Here is a 20,222-nt window from a genome sequence, read left to right as displayed (position 1 = left end):
CACTGACTGAGAACACTACACGGTAGGTCTACAGCATGCCCATGGTACACGCTAACAGGAACCCTACCGTGTACCCTGTACATGTAGCAGAATGCAGTCGCGCATGCGCTGCAGAGATAGAGCTAATCAGCCTAATGCCACGCCCTCGAGCTGCGCGCGCCTTGGCACATTCACAGCCCTGGAGGCATGTCAACGCACGGTCATATGCAGGATGCGTTGACACAGTGGTTACACGCGCAAGTCAAAAGACATGTGGCACTGTGCCTGTGGCACGGAATCCGGGAGTTCAGCTACTAGTACTACTACTACTAGTAGTAGTACTAGTACTAGTAGCTTCAACCCTTCATGCACATGTACATTTTGTAGCAGGCAGACTCAAGGATGTCGACGTGACTTTGGCTATTATTATTATTATGAACAGTTTCGCGTACTTGAGGACCAGCCTCTTTCCGCCTCTGTGTTCCTGAGCAATAGAAGGAGAGAGACAAAACTATACTATTATGATGATGACAAGGGAAGACATGGACTGCAAGGTACGGTTTACAAATCGACAATAAGCAAATAGCACTGAGAAGGATGGGCAACTTCTGTTTCGTCAGTGTTCACTGTGCGTTTTTTACGAAGGCCTTCCACACTTGCCTGTCAGATGCCTTCTGCCGGAGGCTCTGCAGATGCGGGCTCCTCTTGAGTGGCGTTTGTCTGTGGACGCAGTCTTGCTGGATCTGGGTGACTAAAGTAGTCAGAGGTCTTCCTGGCTTGGCTGTGTTCGGTGGATTGAAGTAGAGTGCCATGGCTTGTTGCGGTGGTGTGTCTTCGGGTAGGCGTAGGACATGTCCCAGCATGGTCATTCTTCGTCTGTGGACTTCCTCGGAGATGGGCTGGCTCTGACATCTCCGGTATAACTCGATGTTTGTGATACGATTGGGGTAATGTATGCCCAGTAGCGAGCGAAGCTGTTGCCTGTGGAACACGTCCAGCTTGTCACTGACTGCCTTTGTTGATCCCCACGTACAGCAATTGTACAATAGGGTCGGCAGAACATATGCGTTGTAGAGGCGAACTCTGCGAGCTTCTGAGAGACTTTGGCTATGGTTGTGTAATATTATTACATGTACAAGTATTTCCAAAGCTAGACTTGAACGTAACGTTATAGTTTGTGCTGTGTACAATCATGTACATGTATAATGTACAATGTACATGTACATCCTGAACTAATCATGGCTGGTACTGTGGCAGAGTAGTAGCAGAGTCAGTTGGGACTCCGGTAGAGGCTTCACTCCGCTAAACTGAACAGTCAACTCCGCTGTAGGATGCTTTCTCAGGGAAAACCAAAAGTCCAAAACTGAACTTATAACTCACTTTCAAGTATCAGTGACAGTGTGTGAGATTGGAAGGAGGTTAGGAACTTACCACCGGATGTGGTGCGATCATGTGTGCGTTGCTTCTCTTTCACCTGTTGATGGTCCAGTCCTACACTGCACCTTGATTTCACCAACCGGAGTAACACTGGAGCAAGAAGTCTTGCAAAGGTAGTGCACGCCGAGATGAATAAGGGGGCAAGTGGAACTCGTTTGGTCGCAGTGAATAGCCTTTCACTAGAACAGTGTACCGCGCTGCCTCTCACACCTATACTGTACACCATGGTACACTGTACCATGGTGTACACTGTACCATGGTGTACACTGTACTTCGTCTCACTGAGGACTAGGTTGAGTAGTGAATACTACTGTACTACATGCAGACGCAGTATCCCGCAAAGTCCATACTGCACGATAGAGCAAGTGACATTGTATTTGTAGATCGCGATTCAATACTCGAAACGGAATGAGTTCATCAGTCATATCATGTGCTTTGAGTGGAAACCACGTGGCTCGTGCTTGTCTTGCCACGCCATGCATTACAAAGCAAAGCAAACGATCTAATCAGCTGTAATCGCAAACCTCAATCCCCGATATACTGGTCACGTGATTGTTGATGAACACCGTTCTGAAAGCACTTGATCGTGATTATGTTTCTGCTTTGTAATTGTACTAAGTAAATACTATTATTATATAGCATGCTTGCTGCAGCCTACATGTACATTACTGATTACTAAATCTTGCTTGTATGTCAATCACATTTTCGGAATATTGTAGTCAGTTTGCTGCCTGATGATCCATGAAACCATGAAACTCGGAGTTTCAGGAGAAACGCTTTGTTTCCTTCTTTCAAGTAACATTAGTCTGTGTGGCATTGTACACTGTACATGTACACTTTCTACATTGTACTTCAGTCCAGTATCAGAGAGCGCCTGCTTGCTTGCTTTGACTCACTTGAACTGTGGTCGTTTCTAGGACTGAGAGGCGTGCTACAAAAAGTCAGCGATGCCCGAACCAGAATGGTGCTTTCCCGCAGCATTGGACAGTCTCAGACATGTACAAATCCAATCAAGAGTATAATACAATCATGTACAATGTAGGCTGGGAGGTTATGATTAACGGATTTGCTCTTGGTACAATCTGTATGTGTACTCGTAAAATGTACATGTACATGCACTGACAAAGCTCGAATTCGAAGTAAAAAGTCATTCACTCTTTCTCGGAATTCGAAGTACATGTACATGTACATTAGGCTTTCCTTGAACCCAGATAACGGCTTAGAACTCGACTCCCGCACATAACATCTTGTACTCGTACATGAGTTCACCTGTCAAAAGCTACTCGGTTGATATCCATAGGATGATGCACCAACAAACTGATTATGCTACTGCTAGGATACTCTTTTTCTTCTTCTTGTACCAAGTAACACTACAGCTGTAACACTAAGTCGTATCGTTCAGTAACGTTACGGCTACTAGTTGGGTATATCTTTGTAGCACGTTACTATTTTGTATTTAGTAGTATTTATTTTATTTAGTAGTAGTATTTATTTTATTTACCATCGGATGCCTCAACAGTGATACACACAACTCTTAAGAGGGCCGATAACGGGATAAGTGGAAAGGAAAGGAAAAGAAAAGAAAAGAAAAAATAGAAAAAATTTGGAATTCAGCCATCAAGCAGTACAGTAATCAAACACCAAGTCAACTTCAATATTTGTTTTGTAGGCAATTACCATGGTTACTGAATCAGAACGACGTAACTAAACAGTTACACTTTAGACTAGTACTAGTAGTACCAAGAGTACATAAACCAGAGTGTGCAACTGTGCATATCAGATCTGAAACAGCGCAGTTCGTGCACTACGTCACCCTGATGAGATCAGCCAAGCCGCGACTTGCGTAGAGCTCAAATTTTCATGTTTCATAGCCCGGAAATCAGCCAAGTTTGCTTGATTTTAGACGTCCTGTTTCAGGATTTCGGTGTTTTGTGTGACTGTGTACGCTGCGTACATCCACCGACAAGTAAAGTCACCAGGCTATCCGTCTCAAAAAACCGAAATCAGGACAAACTCAGTGAACTGCACCACCACCGCGACTGGTTACGCAACTTTTCACCGTACCTGTGGCTTACCATGCCGTCAGAAATGACGTAGTGCACGAATTACGCTCCCACAGGAACCATCCCGAGTTGCACACTCTGGTTTATGTACTCTTGGTAGTACTCATGGTACTAGTAGTACTTACAGGACGATAGCCTCCTCCCGCTACAGTAGTCCGGGAGCTGAAATCTGTAGGATGCTTTTTATTTTCGGGGTATGCCACTTCAGAGGGAGGACTTGAAACTTCGCACAGAGGTAGGTAAGGGTCTCTAGAGGACGATTTGAGAACTTGGCCGTCCCGAAGCTGTGCACCAATGCCTGTGCAAGGAGGTTTGTTCGCTCGTCGAACACTATTTCGTTGCCGTGATTTCACAGTTTTTGCGCCATTCAGCGCTTGAAAAATGGGGAAAATCAGCGGGTTTCGCTGACGTAACCAGACATTTTCATGCGAATGACTCAATTTTGCTAGATTGTCAAGAGAAACACAAAGAAACACGAAGCGAAACGCAAAGTCACACCGTCGATGAAGTATTTTTCATTCTGTTTGTATAATTGTGTCGTTCTGAGTTCTGAAGTAACATACAGTAGCTGGTTCGTCGGAGGAGGACATGACTGGTGTTCCTGAGATTGTCGTGCGTAACGGCTAAATGACTTGCCACTTGACCCTGATGTCGACAGGCAGGTCTCGTAGGAACTGTCCGTCTCCATCGAGGTGACTCTGGATTGTTTTTACCAATAGTGTTTTGTAGATTGATCCTCACTACAAACAAGAGTACTCCTGCTACAAACGATTTCCTGCTAGTCAATGAGCGGACTGACAACGTGTGTTAAAGGTGGTAAGGTACACACCATGGCAGCTGCCTTGAACGGAATCTTTGATTATACCAGTGAACGTAGAAATGCATGACTTATCTTGAATAACGTCTTTTTGAATCATTGTTTTGTTGAAGTTTCGGATGCTGCACAATGACATGCGCGTACGTGGAAGCATTCACATTGTAGAAGATCATGGGATGATTATTTCCCTACTTCATTCAGTCCTTTGTGTGGTAAATTGAGTAGTAGTAGACGTAGTATATTTTAGGAATTTCCGCAAACGCAATCAGTAAATGTGGCGGTAACATGTAGAATATAATCATGTTAAAACTACAGCTACGGTGCATCATATTTATGTGAACAAAGGCTGAATGCAGATATGTAAACAGTGTCATGGACGCGATATGCATCGGCACCACCGCATACATCCAGGCAAGACGATGTAGCGCAATATCTGTGTTGAACGGTTTTTGATCCCTTCATCATGGAGAACAGTATCCATTCTTCATCCGGTTTGCGATCCTCTGCTCTGTGCTGCCAACGACGTCCACTTGTTGCTCACATGTGTAGTGCTGCTGAGCGGGTTGCCACATTCGGACATGCATCGGCGAGTACCGTAAAAGCCCGTAATAAGGCCCTGGGCGGAAGCGTTAGTGACGGTCCAGAACATGGGCGCTAATGATTGGGTTGTCACATTCGGACATGCAACAGCAAGTATAGTACAGGGTTGGGGTGACCCGTTGCACTAGAAGCATCCAGTGCTGTAACCTTTGCGATGTTTGCAGCTATGCCGAGCAGTTATCTCCTGGGTTCCGACTGCTGCTCCGTGGAGATGATAGTAGGGCACTAGACAGCGGCTTTGTAAATTGCCATTCTGGAATGCTACCTCAGAGCAGCCGATGATGGTGACGTTCTTGCACAGCATGTTGTTGGTACCACAATCACAGCAAGTTCACTGGTGATGATTAACTTCTGGCCGCGTGTTGCATGTTTCTGAGATTCGTAGATAATGACGCGCGCGTGCATGAGTGTGTGTGTTTATATGTATGTATGCGTGTGAGCATCTGCATGTGCGCATCCACGTGTGTGTGTGCGCGCGCGCGCGCGTGTGTCGTGCACATGTACACGTGTATGCGCGTGTGTGTGTGAGCATTTGCATGTGCGCATCCACCTGTGTGTGCGCGCGCGCGTGTGTCGTGCACATGTGCATGTGTATGCGTGTATGTGTGTGTGTGAGCATTTGCATGTGCGCATCCACCTGTGTGTATGTGCGTGCAAGCGCGCACGCGTGTGTGTGCGTGCACATGTACACGTGTATGCGTGTGTGTGTGAGCATTTGCATGTGCGCATCCACCTGTGTGTATGTGCGCACGCGTGTGTGATGAATGCGCGCATGTTCGCACACATGTATGTGTGTGTGTGTGTGCGCACGCGCGCGAACAGAGAGTCACATGTGTGTGTGTGTGTGTGTGCACTCATGCACACTCGCATACATGTGAGTACACGCTTGCAAGCGTGTGTGCGCGCGCGTGTGTCGTGCACATGTACATGTGTGTGTGTGTGAGCATTTGCATGTGCGCATCCACCTGTGTGTATGTGCGTGCAAGCGCGCACGCGTGTGTGTGTGCGTGCACATGTACACGTGTATGCGTGTGAGCATTGGCATGTGCGCATCCACCTGTGTGTATGTGCGCACGCGTGTGTGATGAATGCGCGCATGTCGCACACATGTATGTGTGTGTGTGTGCGAACAGAGAGTCACATGTGTGTGTGTGTGTGTGTGTGTGTGTGTGTGTGTGTGCGTGTGTGTGCACTCATGCACACTCGCACACATGTGAGTACACGCTTGCAAGCGTGTGTGGGCGTGCGCGCGTGTACACATGCACGTGCGCGCATGTATGTTCTATCTTGTTATGTTGCCTATCCCATGCTCTCCTTTGGTGCTGCCACGTAGACGTCTGTCGTAGTTCCTGTCAGAAGTGCATGCGGAACTGGCAGTGATTGTCATTCTACCTTTGTTTCAAACAACGTCTCGTTTTCGAGTTACATGATCTCTCACAGGATCCACAAAGTATTTTGTGCAAAAGCAGCTAGGCTCACCTGAACCAGTGAAGAACGAGTACCGGAACAAACAAGCTGGCAAACTGCAACGGAGTTGACACCACCAGCAGATAAATACTAAATAGGCCAGGCAGAGTACCGACATGGGTGATGATGATCTTGCACGTCCGGTGACTGGTGCATACGGCTGTGGCACTGGCAGTCAGGACTCAGGGACGCGGAGGCCGACTTGTCAGCAAGCAACATCTCGCCTACTCTGCCGGAATCTTCGCTCGACCTCAGTCAGACCTGGAAATATACTTTTGAAACTTTGCTTGCACGCGTTGCAGAATTGCCGGAGTAGGCGCGAGTATTATTGTGCACTATTGCTGGTACACACTCTATGTTGCGCTTTTGTCCAGAAGCGCCATGCTTCGTGACTAGTGGACCTGACGATGGCAATACTATTCTCACTTTCAAAGCCAAAAAAAAAATCGTTATGAAAATGTATGTCACGCTTTGAGAAAGTAAGCTTGCAGCGTCGTCATCTTCTGGACAGGCGCATAGTCACTGATTTGGAATTTTGAGCGTGCGCACCTACTTCTCAAACCGAGAAGTCGGCTGAGAACGAAAAACATTTGCGCCTAAATGCTTGACAATTGTGAATTTGATCGTCGAACAAAATGCGTCCTCGCGATGTCCGTGCACAGCTTTGGGATGGCCAAGAACTCGAAAGCCCTTCTCTGATAGACCCATAACCCATTGCTGAAGAGATCTTGTACTCCATCTCGCCCGACCTGGAGCGCCACTTTTTTGAAGGTCGGCTCCCTGACTACAGAGGAAAAACTACGGACTGTCGGTCAGTGCAGTGTCAGTGTACGTGTACCATGGTGTACAGCTGGCAGAGGTTGGCTAGATCTACAATGTACATTATACAGTCATGTACATGTCTATTTAGTATTATCTGATTATAGGATAAACCTTGTTTTGTTGAAACATGTTGTTGGTTGACAGCATGAAACAAGGTGGAGGACCACCGTGTTCGGAAACAGTGACCTTTCTACAACCATCCACACGGTTGCTAGAGCCGCGGTCTTGCGACCATCTGAACCGTATGGGTGTTAGACCCGGTTCTGACCCTATCCAGGAACGAATAAAGAATACATGATTGACGATAATAACAACAAGAAGTCTAAGACAACTCCCAAGAATACAGAGGGTCAGAACCGGGTCTAACACCCATACGGTTCAGATGGTCGCAAGACCGCGGCTCTAGCAACCGTGTGGATGGTTGTAGAAAGGTTACTGTTTCTGAACACGGTGGTCCTCCACCTTGTTTCATGCTGTCGACCAACAACATTATACATGTTTTCACGTTGACAGCGTTTTACCTATCAGGCAAGGCTTTCATTATAATAACAACATGTACAGTGTGCTAAGTTAGGCTGCGTTTACACGTGTCCCTTAGCACTCTTGAACAATGGCCAGTGTGAGAGCGCATGATAGAGCTGTAAGTGCGGCATGCCACACTGGGTACGAGCAATTGCGCAAGTACATGTAAGTATTAGGTGCGAGATGAAAATGAGAGTCACTGCTCACATGAACGATGAAGTAGCTGCTTAGAGAGGCACTCTGCTGACCGTATGTTACGAGCTAGTTTTCCTGGTGCTACAGTCATGTTGCTTAGTTTGTCAACAGCCACAGAGCCCAAGAAAGGATGTGCATGTGCATGCACTTGGATTGCCTTCTCAATGGTTGGCGATATGAATAGGACTACCAGTCAGTAGGCTGTGCGTGTGCATCATGCATGCATCTACACGACCACACATCTTGGTGATCCGCATGAGAATGTGACTTTGTACACACAATACTTGGAACCGTTCATGTACCGATCTGTACGCCAATGTGTTCATCACCTGGTCACATCATGGGCCCTACACAGTACACTCCTGCCCGTTCCGGTGCCACAAAACTGTCCTATCGCTATGCATGCTGACATCTCCAATCACGCCCCGATGACAGGATGACACAGAAAAATGCAATTTTCCATCTTGAGCAATGGAGCGGCTTCATCTTGTCGCCACGCAGACCCTTGTCGCACTCATGATCTCAATGTGTTTGACGCGCTGTTTTGGAGTGCGCTGGCATGTCCGTGCACGAAATAATAATTGGATTTGCCGTTTTTACACTACTAGTACATGACATGACTTTGAATAATTATGTGCAAATCCTGTACATTAGCCATGATTACTAGGTTGATAGCCACAGAGGTACTAGGTATTGCACTTGCAGTGTATACAGTCGTGTGACTATCAGTATCTGGCCATGTGCACTTGTGTCCATGGAAATTGAGAAGTGTCTCCTCGCTGTTGCAGTGTTGGAGAGGACTCTCGATCTCAGCATACATACATGCAATTATTTGCATGTAATTGCCATGATAATTGATATGGGCGCATGTACCTGCATATGGACACACTACTCATACCATATTCGACACAACGTTTTTATTACAATACAATCAGCAAAACGTGAGAACAACAATGGATAAAGAACGGTTAGCTGCACTGCAGGTACATGTACTACATAATACATTGTACTCAGTCAATGTCATCATGGTCATGGAGTAGGATCAGACTCATGGATAGCAGTAAGTTCAGAACAGCTTTGGCTTGGCATACATGTGCAGGTACATGCACAGCACTACAGTACAGTACTGCCTGGCAGACCATCATGATTGGTCAGTTTGGCAAGGACCTCCTGCCGAGTCCTTGTAAGTGCCCAAAGTCACCCAGATCACGCCACTGATCTGTCCAGCAGTTCAATTCTGAGTTTTGTACCTACTAGTTTGGGAAGAATTTATTCAATTAGGGCGGGATTAGCCGTCAGGTGTCTGGGAATCATTGGCCGTCCACGAGCAGTTGATTGCGTCAAGAGCTGGACAGCTTGAGCATTCATGATAGACACTGCAATCTGTAAGCAGTCCATACGTCCTGACCAGCATCCTATCAACCACTAGTAGATCCACTATCGCTCACAAATGTTGACAAATGATGTGGCTGTGTGCTGGTGCATGATCATGCAGCATTCTGCACGGTTTACAGCATTCACTGCATACTTGTACATGTAGCTAGCTGGCTGGGAAACTACAATGTAGATTGCATGGCAGACCACATGCCAAATTCATTATCCGTTCAGAATTTCTGTAGCACTCATTTCCGCTCTTGTCATGTTTTTGAGTGCTACCTTCACAACACATTACCGGCACGCAATATGTTTCAATTAGAATACATCTGGTAAAATGCACTTTGTGCATTTCTCTAATCAAGAAAAAGCACAGGCACTTACTTGTCCACTGTACATTGTATTGTTTCTGGCACGAAGCCATTCTTCAGCGGCATGCAAGCCAGAATGAGATGCAGTGACACTGCAAGGCGAGTGCTTGCTTTCCTTGTACTACATGTACATGTACATAAAAGTTGTATGCTTTGCATGGTTTGACCAACCATGCAACCGCTAAAGTAAGCACTAAACTACGTGTAAGTAATTTTAGTTAATTATTACTTGGTAACTCTGGAGCCACCACACTGACTGTGTATCACCAAGAGTCCTGGTACATACCCTTTTGCAGATTTGACAAATTCGCCAACAAAACCTGATTTGCTTGTAAACAGCCTACAATTAAGGTGGCAGATCCCCTTTTGGGTCCAAAAAAAGGACCAAAAAATGAAAGTTGTCAGAATGAGGCCATATCCGGCTCATTTTCCTCCTAAAGTGATGAACGTTCCGCTGGTGTAATTTGTTATGCGGTAAACAACACGACGGTTGGGAAATTTTAAAAATTCAAACCAACTCCCACTGCGAATTTGTAAAAAATCAGCTGATCTCCACTTTGAATGCAGTTCGCAAGCGCAATCAATCTTCGTTCCGGTTCACTGCGTGGATCGCGGAGGGTGCCAAGACCGCCAGCTATTTGTGTGTGTGTGCCGTGTTGGCTTTTAGTTGTACCCCGTACCGACCCGTACATCTACTCAGCTCTGCAGTACAGTCAGCAGGTACTAGGTCAGCACTGGTACGGTGTCACTGTCAGCACGAACAAAAAAAATGCAAATCCGCGTCAAAGGAAGTACAGAAAAATTTGGAAATTGGCGTGGCCGCTGTTCTCTGTAGCTTTTGTCTTCTGGTCATTGGCAATAAGAGGAGATAGTCCGCTAACTACAGAGCCAAGAAGCGTGTTTTCTACGGGAACCAGTTCCAGAGCCCCAAGCGCAGAGATCTGGAGAAAGAAAACGAGTCTGCATCTCGTGCTCAAACTGAATGTGACTCTGAGCAATTGGGAGTACCTGACACTGGCGTCTCGTAGCTGTGAACCCTTGGCTGGCGATCTGAACTTACTTGCAGATGAGGATACCGAGAGCGCTGGTGACTCCAATGAAGACTCGAGTGAGGAGAGTGATGAAGTCCTGGATTCTGACAAGCGGAATTTTAGTTTGCAGAAATTAAATTTAATTCCAGAATTTATTGTCCACATCAGCAGTTTGCAGAAAATGTAAGAGCTGGCCTAGTCTCCATAATTGAAGTTGCATGCAACTACTGCACTGCTGTTGCTTCACCGCCCGCAGTGGGAAAGACATCCAGTTATTTTGAATTGAATAGAAAGAGCGTACTGGCTATGCGCCTGCTTGAACGAGGCCGCGAGGATTTCCGGAAATTGTGTGCATTCCTCGATTTGCCAGCGCCGGTTGCAAAGAAGAACTACCAGCGCCACGTGAAGAATCTTCACCAAGCTGCTAAAGCTACTGCAAGTTTGAGCATGAATAATACTGCTGAAGTTGGGTTCACACACCGAGTTGCAGCCGGGGAGGAATCGCCAGCCGAAATCGCCGTCGCAGCGGACGGAACATGGATGCGACGAGGATACAGCTCCTTATATGGCATGCAGACTGTGATTGCTTGGGAGACACACACATTTTGTGGACGTGGAAGTGTTGACCCGCTATTGTACTTTCTGCACAAGGAAGGAGACTCCCTACGGAACTATTTTGGAAATGCTATCTGCAGGATTGCAGGCTTCGTCACAGCGATGGCCCGTGTTATTTGGGCATCTGTTTGCCACAACGTACAGTCCAAGGATGCCGAGAAATGCAATCAGTTCTGCCCAGAAGGACTCAGGGTGCAGGTGGCAGCAATAGAAGTGTGGATATGGCAATGTTTCTGTGGCAGTTTCTTCATCGTCAAACAACACTATCCCTGTTGCAGTCTTTGAAGAAATTAAACCTGTATATGTCCATCTTGCCGACAAATCCCTCCTACAGGGCTGTGTTCGCCGTGCCACACAGAATGCCAATGAAGCACTCAATGGCACTATTTGACATCTCTGTCCAAAGGAATCGTTCTGTAGCTCCATAACTGTTGAGACTGCTGTGTTCCTGGCAGTGATCGTGTTCAATGAAGATCACAGTGAGCTTGCCGAAGTAGTACAGCGTATGGGGTGCACTGTTAGTCCGTCGTTGGAGAGAAATCTAGGTGTCTTTCAAGAGGAAAACTGTACCACAAGCGTAGAAAGTCGTCAGAAGAGGAGCAAAAGGCAAGGAAGCATTGCAGAGCAATGAAGAAAGGGTTTCTGGATCAAGCACAGCACAAGGAAGAAGAAACATATGCTGCTGGTGGCTTTTGAAAGGTGAAACTGGAGTGTACTTTTTCCTGAATTTGACCCTCTTTTTCATGGACTCCGACAAGCTTGAGCCAACATATCTCAGGGCTTACTTGTCATAGAATCATAATCTTGGGCATTATTCACATCTACGTGAAATTTGCTAGGTGCTAAACTAAACAGAACTGTCAATATCCCAGCGAGGTTCTTCCAACTGGCATGCCTCTGAATTATCTGTAAACATCGCGTTTCTGATCTGTAAAATTGAAAATCACAATGCTCCACTGTACATATGTTTGCAAGGTTTAGTCTAGTTTAGCACCTCGAGCTGTCAGTCTGCATGAGTTCTGAGCAAATTAATACTGCTGGGTACCATTAGCCTCTGTTCTCTTTTGGCTCAATCCTTGCCCTGTACGTGCGATATGAACGCATTTTGGCTGAGAGCAAGTTCGGCACTTCAAGATATGTGAGATGTGTGAAAAATGATTCTGAACCTAGGTATGAACACCCTCAACATCACTGCCAAGTTTGGTTTGGATATTCCTAGCTGTTCATGACTTCTGGTCCAAAGAGTGTAGTATACGGAAAAGGGGAACTGCCACCTTAATGCCGGGATGTATTTTTCAATTATTTGTTTTGCAAAATGAGTTTCGTGTATGCAGCTTTGAGCCTGTGGGTATCAGGTGGAATGGAATGGATGGATCATGAATCTTCTGGCCAGCAACACTTGAATGATGTGACCGGTTCCTTCCAGAATCATTTTCATCTACAGTCACCCTGGTCATATCACCGCTGAACCTCCAAGCTCTGATAACGGTAGTAAAATGTCATTTCAATAGATTAATTTTTTCAATAATTTTTTCATTTGTATTGTATTGTATTGTATTTATTTAAAAGGATTCTCCAAAAGCAAATGGATGCTTATCACGGAAGTCTCCCACATAAATATCGCAAGAAAAATGGGGAAATGGGGGAGAGGAGAGTGGAAGATGAAGCATGGGAAGAAGGGAAACAAGTACCTAAATATCGAGGTATAAAAGCAGGAAAGAAATCGACGAGGGAAGAAATCACCTCTGCAGATAATAGCGGGACATTTAGATGAAAAAAACCCAGCAAGGATTAATTTCAAGGAAAAAAAATTCTCAAACGGAAAAGTTTGGAGAATATCTATACGAACTTAGAAGTTGCGACTTCGGCGGTAATAGTCATGAAGTTGATTGTTCCAACTAGGAACACACGCTTCTTGCCGAACTTGACACTTGACTGACTCACGACTGCCATCCGGAGCACACGAGCAGCACGTCGCACCTTCCACTCGGCAAACCTGCAAGAAAGCACCACTCCCTGCTCAATATCAACTTCATGACTATTACCGCCGAAGTCGCAACTTCTAAGTTCGTATTGTTGTCCCTCACGCGGACGTGCGACTAGTTGTTGGAGGTGACAGCGTTGCGAATAGCTATACTGGCTCTCAACGTCTGTTTATCACAACTCCATGAGCGACTCTGACTCACGCTGCTACCTGGAGCTTCACGAGGTGTTTGTCGCGCTGGAAACAAAGCGTCTCTGTAAGTTTGTATCCCTGGTGATGGTTTGGCCTGGAGAGCAGAATATCTATGCTGTGAGTAATGAGCCTTTAGAGCAATGCGAAAATTTGACCAGGCGAGACCACACGACGCTTGCAGACAACAGGACGAACAGCTCACCAACCACGCTTTGCATTAGTCAGTAGTGCTACAGTGCTCCTGACAAGTTTTCTTTCGTTTCGTCATTAGATGACGGGAACAACAGAGGAAAAGCAGTTCGTTTAATGAAAGGGATGAGCTGAATAATGCTTTTGTTACACAGAAGATACTGGCGCAAAGTGTTAACACTCAACTAACTCACATGATGAGACAAACCGTCATAAGGTGCGGAATGGAGGTGTTCTGAACCCTACCTAACCAGACACAAGTGCAAAGTCAGGCAATCACGATGAGAAGGAAAACTAATGTACACAAAATAGGTTGTGCTGTACATGTCCAGTTACAAAGAGTACGAGAGTGGTGACATACTAGTAGAGGTGAAAAGTAGACGCGCAGTGACAGTCAACAAATCATAGTGGACATCTAGCATCACATCTGAAGATTGCAAACTGCTCAAGACATCTAGTACTTGACTCGTGACAAACCTCGAAAATTAAGTTCTAGCGTCGTGTGGTCTAGTCTGGTCAAATGCTGGAAGAATCAGGTCTGCCCTCGTTAGCACGAAGTCGGTTACAAGACCAACCTCATTAGTAGACAAAATTCGTCATAAAAATTAACTACATTCGGTTGTCCCAATGGTTTGATTCCCCTCATTACAAAAAAAGCAAAAGGCCCTGGACCTCAAATTTGCTCGAATGGCTCAATGTACGCTGCCTGTCTGTCTCTGTCTGTCTCTCCGTCTTTCTCTCTCTCTCTCTCTCTCTCTCTCTCTCTCTCTCTCTCTCTCTCTCTCTCTCTCTCTCTCTCTCTCTCTCTCTCTCTCTCTCTCTCTCTCTCTCTCTCTCTCTCTCTCTCTCTCTCTCTCTCTCTCTCTCTCTCTCTCTCTCTCTCTCTTTCTTTCTCTTTCTCTCTCTCTCTCATACACACACACACACACACACACACACACACACACACACACACACACACACACACACACACACACACACACACACACACACACACATACACACACACATAATAATAATAATGTCTATCCGCCTCAGTGTCTGTCTGTCTCTCTGACTGTGTGTCTGTGTATCTGTCTGTTTGTCTCTTTCTCTTTCTCTCCCTCTTCACCAGCTTCTTCGTGAGAGTTACTGGTGACCGCACTCGGGGAGCAGCACATCACCTCGTTCGAGTACCATTTTGGCCCGGTCCTGCGGGTCGAGCGACCATGCAGTTCATCGGCGCAGTCCTGTGGAACCAGCTCCCGCCTGATCTCCGTTCCGAGCCCAGCCACCTTCAGTTCTGTGCCCTGCTTAAAGCGCATCATGGCTCCGTTTAAATGCTTTTCGGCTAGTGTGTTTCTGTGGTATAGCGGACTGAAGAATAGTAAACGTGTTTTGCAATATATGTATGAAGCTATTTTGTATATAGTATGTTCCCATTCCGTTTTTGCTTTGGTGTAGCCCTGAGGTTGATTGCTTATTTATTTCTACCCTCCTCTCTCCATACTTCTGTCCCCCCCCCTCTCTCTCATTCCTTCTGTCGTCCACATGTATCAAAGGAGGCGAAATCGCCTGTTTGTGGTGCGACGTTAAATAAACTTCTACAACAACAACAACAACTCTCTGTCTCTCTCTCTGTGTCTGTCTCTCTCTCTGTCTCTGTCTCTCTCTGTCTCTCTCTGTCTCTCAAGTATTAGTTACAAAGCACTGGGATGCCCAGCAAGCTATGCAGCGGAAGTGGTGTGGCTGTGATTTGGTTTACTGGAAGATACTGAAGTGCTGTCTGACGAGGGTACGGAATTTGGGCATATCTCAGTGGAGCTTGCCTAATGTTACCAGCTGTCTGGCATGACTCTAGATGATTTCCTCCAGGTTTCAGTCTCAGATAGGCTCCGGCGGATTATGCTCGCGAAATCATGGAATTATGCTTTCATGGATTCTCGCATTGTGCTCGCAAAATCCTCGTATTATGCTTTGGCACGCGGGGATACATATTCACTTTGTTGCCGGTACCTATGGAGCATCCAAGTTCGGAAAATTGTGCTTTCTTGGTACTTGCAAGTGGCCATAAGTACAACAAAAAGTTACAGTCATGAGTATCCCCATACCAAGGTGTCCCTGCATGCTAGAGATCAACATGGAAAAGAGAAAACATTACTTCTTCTCAGTATTCCAGAGTTGACTTCTTTTACAAGTGTGAATTTTAACAATCAAAGCGAGAAACGAACAAAGGAGAAAGGAAGGAAAGACAACGTAATAACACCGTCATAACAGCAGTAAATTACACCTAGAACATTAACGGCCAAGCTTGGCCGTACTGAACACGACACGTTACTTGAACAATTTCAACCCAATTATACTATCTTTCTGTACACACAAATTAGGCTTATACAGACGCTGATAGATAGCTTCCAACACTTTTAACTGTAGTCCATAACCATGACGACCACGGCACAATACAGTGAACGAAGAGTCGGAATACGAATTGCAACAATCAGGACTAGCTAGCAGATGATTGTACACTGAAGACTTGCTACCACGAAACCTACGCACAACACTAACACTCTCACGGGCACTCTCACCATCACTCCCATCACTGCTCTCCGACTCACTGCTGTATAAGCCTAATTTGTGTGTACAGAAAGATAGTATAATTGGGTTGAAATTGTTCAAGTAACGTGTCGTGTTCAGTGCGGCCAAGCTTGGCCGTTAATGTTCTAGGTGTAATGTACTGCTGTTATGTGTTATCACGTTGTCTTTCCTTCCTTTCTCCTTTGTTCATTTCTCGCTTTGACTTCTGTTAGATAGGAATACATACATTATATGACATGCACATGTACTTGACTTGTTACACCAGCCTCATCTTCTATCCTCTTTTACATGCACTACTAATACTATACTATGCGCTGTATTCATCTATTGTTCCCACACACTTTCGAGGTTGACCTTAGATAGCACACTGGAGACCTTTTGATGCATTTCACTTTCAGCCGCCCTTTTAGTTATCTACACTAACAGCTGTACATACATCCTAATGCCCCTTTCAACAGTTGTCTTCCTGGTATTATTGCACGCCTGCATGTACATGTATACGATGTATTGTACACCCTTCTATTCAGTTCTTCCTCTAACGTATTCCTCTTGCACAGGTGCCATGTCCCGACCTTTCCCATTCTTCTGCCCACACAATCATGTACCTTGTAGTTGACCTTTCTTCTTACTTCTCTCTGCTCTACGTATCCCCTGACCATAGGCTAGCTTACTTACTCACCCTATAAAAGCTGCTGCCTTTCTAGTTTCCTGCAGATTAGTTTCATGCTAAACTACAGTGTATTACCTGAGAACTCTTTCTCTCTCTCTCTCTGAATAAATGTGCAATTCTGTATGATAACCATTATCCATTACTGTAACTGCTTGCTCTACCGACTGAGCGAAACCGGGACTTAACACTTCTTTTCAAAATATTTTTTCATTGTCAAATTAGCTTGAGTTACCTTTGAAAAATATCATGTTCAACTGTCTTCGTGATCGCCATACTCGTCCAGCCGATGTCACCCTCACCCTGCGAATAATCAGCTCATCTCTCCCGTAGCTTCACCTCTCCTTCCATCATGACCCAACATCAACAATACCTCTTCAAGTTTTTTAATTATTATTAGAGCAATCATAAGAAATGGTTTGCTCCCCACACCGGAGCTCGCGCTATTCCGCCGACTTTACTTGACACTTGACTGACTCACGACTGCCATCCAGAGCACACGAGAAGTCCATCGAACCTTCGACTCGGCAAACCTGCAAGAAAGCACCACTCCCTGCTCAATACACAGTGTTTCGGGGAATTCACCCCTCATCAGTTGAGCTTGAGTAGGCTGAGGAAGATTGTGCCTGAAGAGCACCACTTATATAGTGCTCTCCAGGCACAAACATCACCAGGGATACAAACTTACAGAGACGCTCCGTTTCAAGCGCGACAAACACCTCGCGAACACCAGATAGCAGCGTGAGTCAGTGTCGCTCCTGGACGGTGAGACAGACGTCGAGGACCCTCGGTCATTCGCAACGCTGTCACCTCCAAACCAACTAGTCGCAAGCCCGCGCTGGGCACAACAGTACGAAGTAGTGGTTGCGACTTCGGCGATGATTTGTAAGAAATGGTTTGCTCCCCACACCGGAGCTCGCGCTATTCCGCCGACTTTACTTGACACTTGACTGACTCACGACTGCCATCCAGAGCACACGAGAAGTCCATCGAACCTTCGACTCGGCAAACCTGCAAGAAAGCACCACTCCCTGCTCAATACACAGTGTTCCGGGGAATTCACCCCTCATCAGTTGAGCTTGAGTAGGCTGAGGAAGATTGTGCCTGAAGAGCACCACTTATATAGTGCTCTCCAGGCACAAACATCACCAGGGATACAAACTTACAGAGACGCTCCGTTTCAAGCGCGACAAACACCTCGCGAACACCAGATAGCAGCGTGAGTCAGTGTCGCTCCTGGACGGTGAGACAGACGTCGAGGACCCTCGGTCATTCGCAACGCTGTCACCTCCAAACCAACTAGTCGCAAGCCCGCGCTGGGCACAACAGTACGAAGTAGTGGTTGCGACTTCGGCGATGATTTGTAAGAAATGGTTTGCTCCCCACACCGGAGCTCGCGCTATTCCGCCGACTTTACTTGACACTTGACTGACTCACGACTGCCATCCAGAGCACACGAGAAGTCCATCGAACCTTCGACTCGGCAAACCTGCAAGAAAGCACCACTCCCTGCTCAATACACAGTGTTTCGGGGAATTCACCCCTCATCAGTTGAGCTTGAGTAGGCTGAGGAAGATTGTGCCTGAAGAGCACCACTTATATAGTGCTCTCCAGGCACAAACATCACCAGGGATACAAACTTACAGAGACGCTCCGTTTCAAGCGCGACAAACACCTCGCGAACACCAGATGGCAGCGTGAGTCAGTGTCGCTCCTGGACGGTGAGACAGACGTCGAGGACCCTCGGTCATTCGCAACGCTGTCACCTCCAAACCAACTAGTCGCAAGCCCGCGCTGGGCACAACAGTACGAAGTAGTGGTTGCGACTTCGGCGATGATTTGTAAGAAATGGTTTGCTCCCCACACCGGAGCTCGCGCTATTCCGCCGACTTTACTTGACACTTGACTGACTCACGACTGCCATCCAGAGCACACGAGAAGTCCATCGAACCTTCGACTCGGCAAACCTGCAAGAAAGCACCACTCCCTGCTCAATACACAGTGTTTCGGGGAATTCACCCCTCATCAGTTGAGCTTGAGTAGGCTGAGGAAGATTGTGCCTGAAGAGCACCACTTATATAGTGCTCTCCAGGCACAAACATCACCAGGGATACAAACTTACAGAGACGCTCCGTTTCAAGCGCGACAAACACCTCATCCATAGTCTGCAGTGCACAGTCATGGCTGCTAAAATCCAGAGAGGTCATGACTTCGTGACATTCATAATGTACATGACTGTACATGTACGCGGAGTTTTGCGGACTACCCGTCACTATCTCGTCCGCCCCAGGATTCCTGATAAGGCTGATTCACTCGCAGCTTCTGCTACATGTACTGCATCAACATGAGAAAAAAAAGAAAGAACTTTGAAGAAGACGAGTTCGAGCATACAATAATGTATTGCCATGATTTCTACCCTGCTTTTCATTGAAAACACTATCTGCATGACCTCGGACCCTTTACCATGCAGACCACCATCACTGATCAAGTGCATTGTACACAATTTCCCATTTCACAAGCAATGGAAAATTGTGTAGTGAAGTGGGAATTGTATAAGGAGTTGGAGGTGAGATATAACTATGTCTAGCCCTCGCGATTTACGCGATTTCATGCTCGAACACAGCATTTTTTTAAAGTTCAATATTCTAATGAAGCTGTACTTGATGCAGCTCATCCAAGGCCCTTCAGGCCTATTTTCATGGAGAACAAACCCAAACAGGGTGGGTGGGTGGGACATAGTTATATCTCACCTCCAACTCCTTATACAATTCCCACTTCACTACACAATTTTCCATTGCTTGTGAAATGGGAAATTGCATGTCGGAGTTTCCGGTGAGATATAACTATGTCTTGTTTAAAGTCGGTTCCGCACCCTGAGCGGAAACAAGAAACTATCACACTGTCCACACAAGGACTTAGTGAAAGACTTTAAGTTCTAGTAAGGTGCGTGGCATGATAAACAAGCATAATCAGCCCACACTATGCCAGGCACAGACCACCGAATGACCATCACTGAGTACAGATGGAATTATCATAAAACTTACGCACGGAACGGCGAGTGGAGTAGATCATACCAAAATGGAATGCAACGTAGCATTGTCAACTATGCAGAATTAACGGACAATGCAAACTCCAGAGTGGGAACACCTGGGAAAACTGGTGCACCAGGTATATACAGGACCTTTGGAAAAGGTCTGAGAAAACCCCAAATGTGTAGGAGAAAAGAACACGGCGGACTGAAGCCGTGGACCCTATCGGCCGCAATCATGAGCGGCGGAATAACAGACTGTCAGCCAAGGACAGTCGCACCGAAGGTGGTGCCA

Source organism: Sycon ciliatum, chromosome 1 (assembly GCF_964019385.1).
Source record: "Sycon ciliatum chromosome 1, ocSycCili1.1, whole genome shotgun sequence".
NCBI classification, from domain to species: domain Eukaryota; kingdom Metazoa; phylum Porifera; class Calcarea; order Leucosolenida; family Sycettidae; genus Sycon; species Sycon ciliatum.
This window is presented reverse-complemented; position numbering follows the sequence as displayed.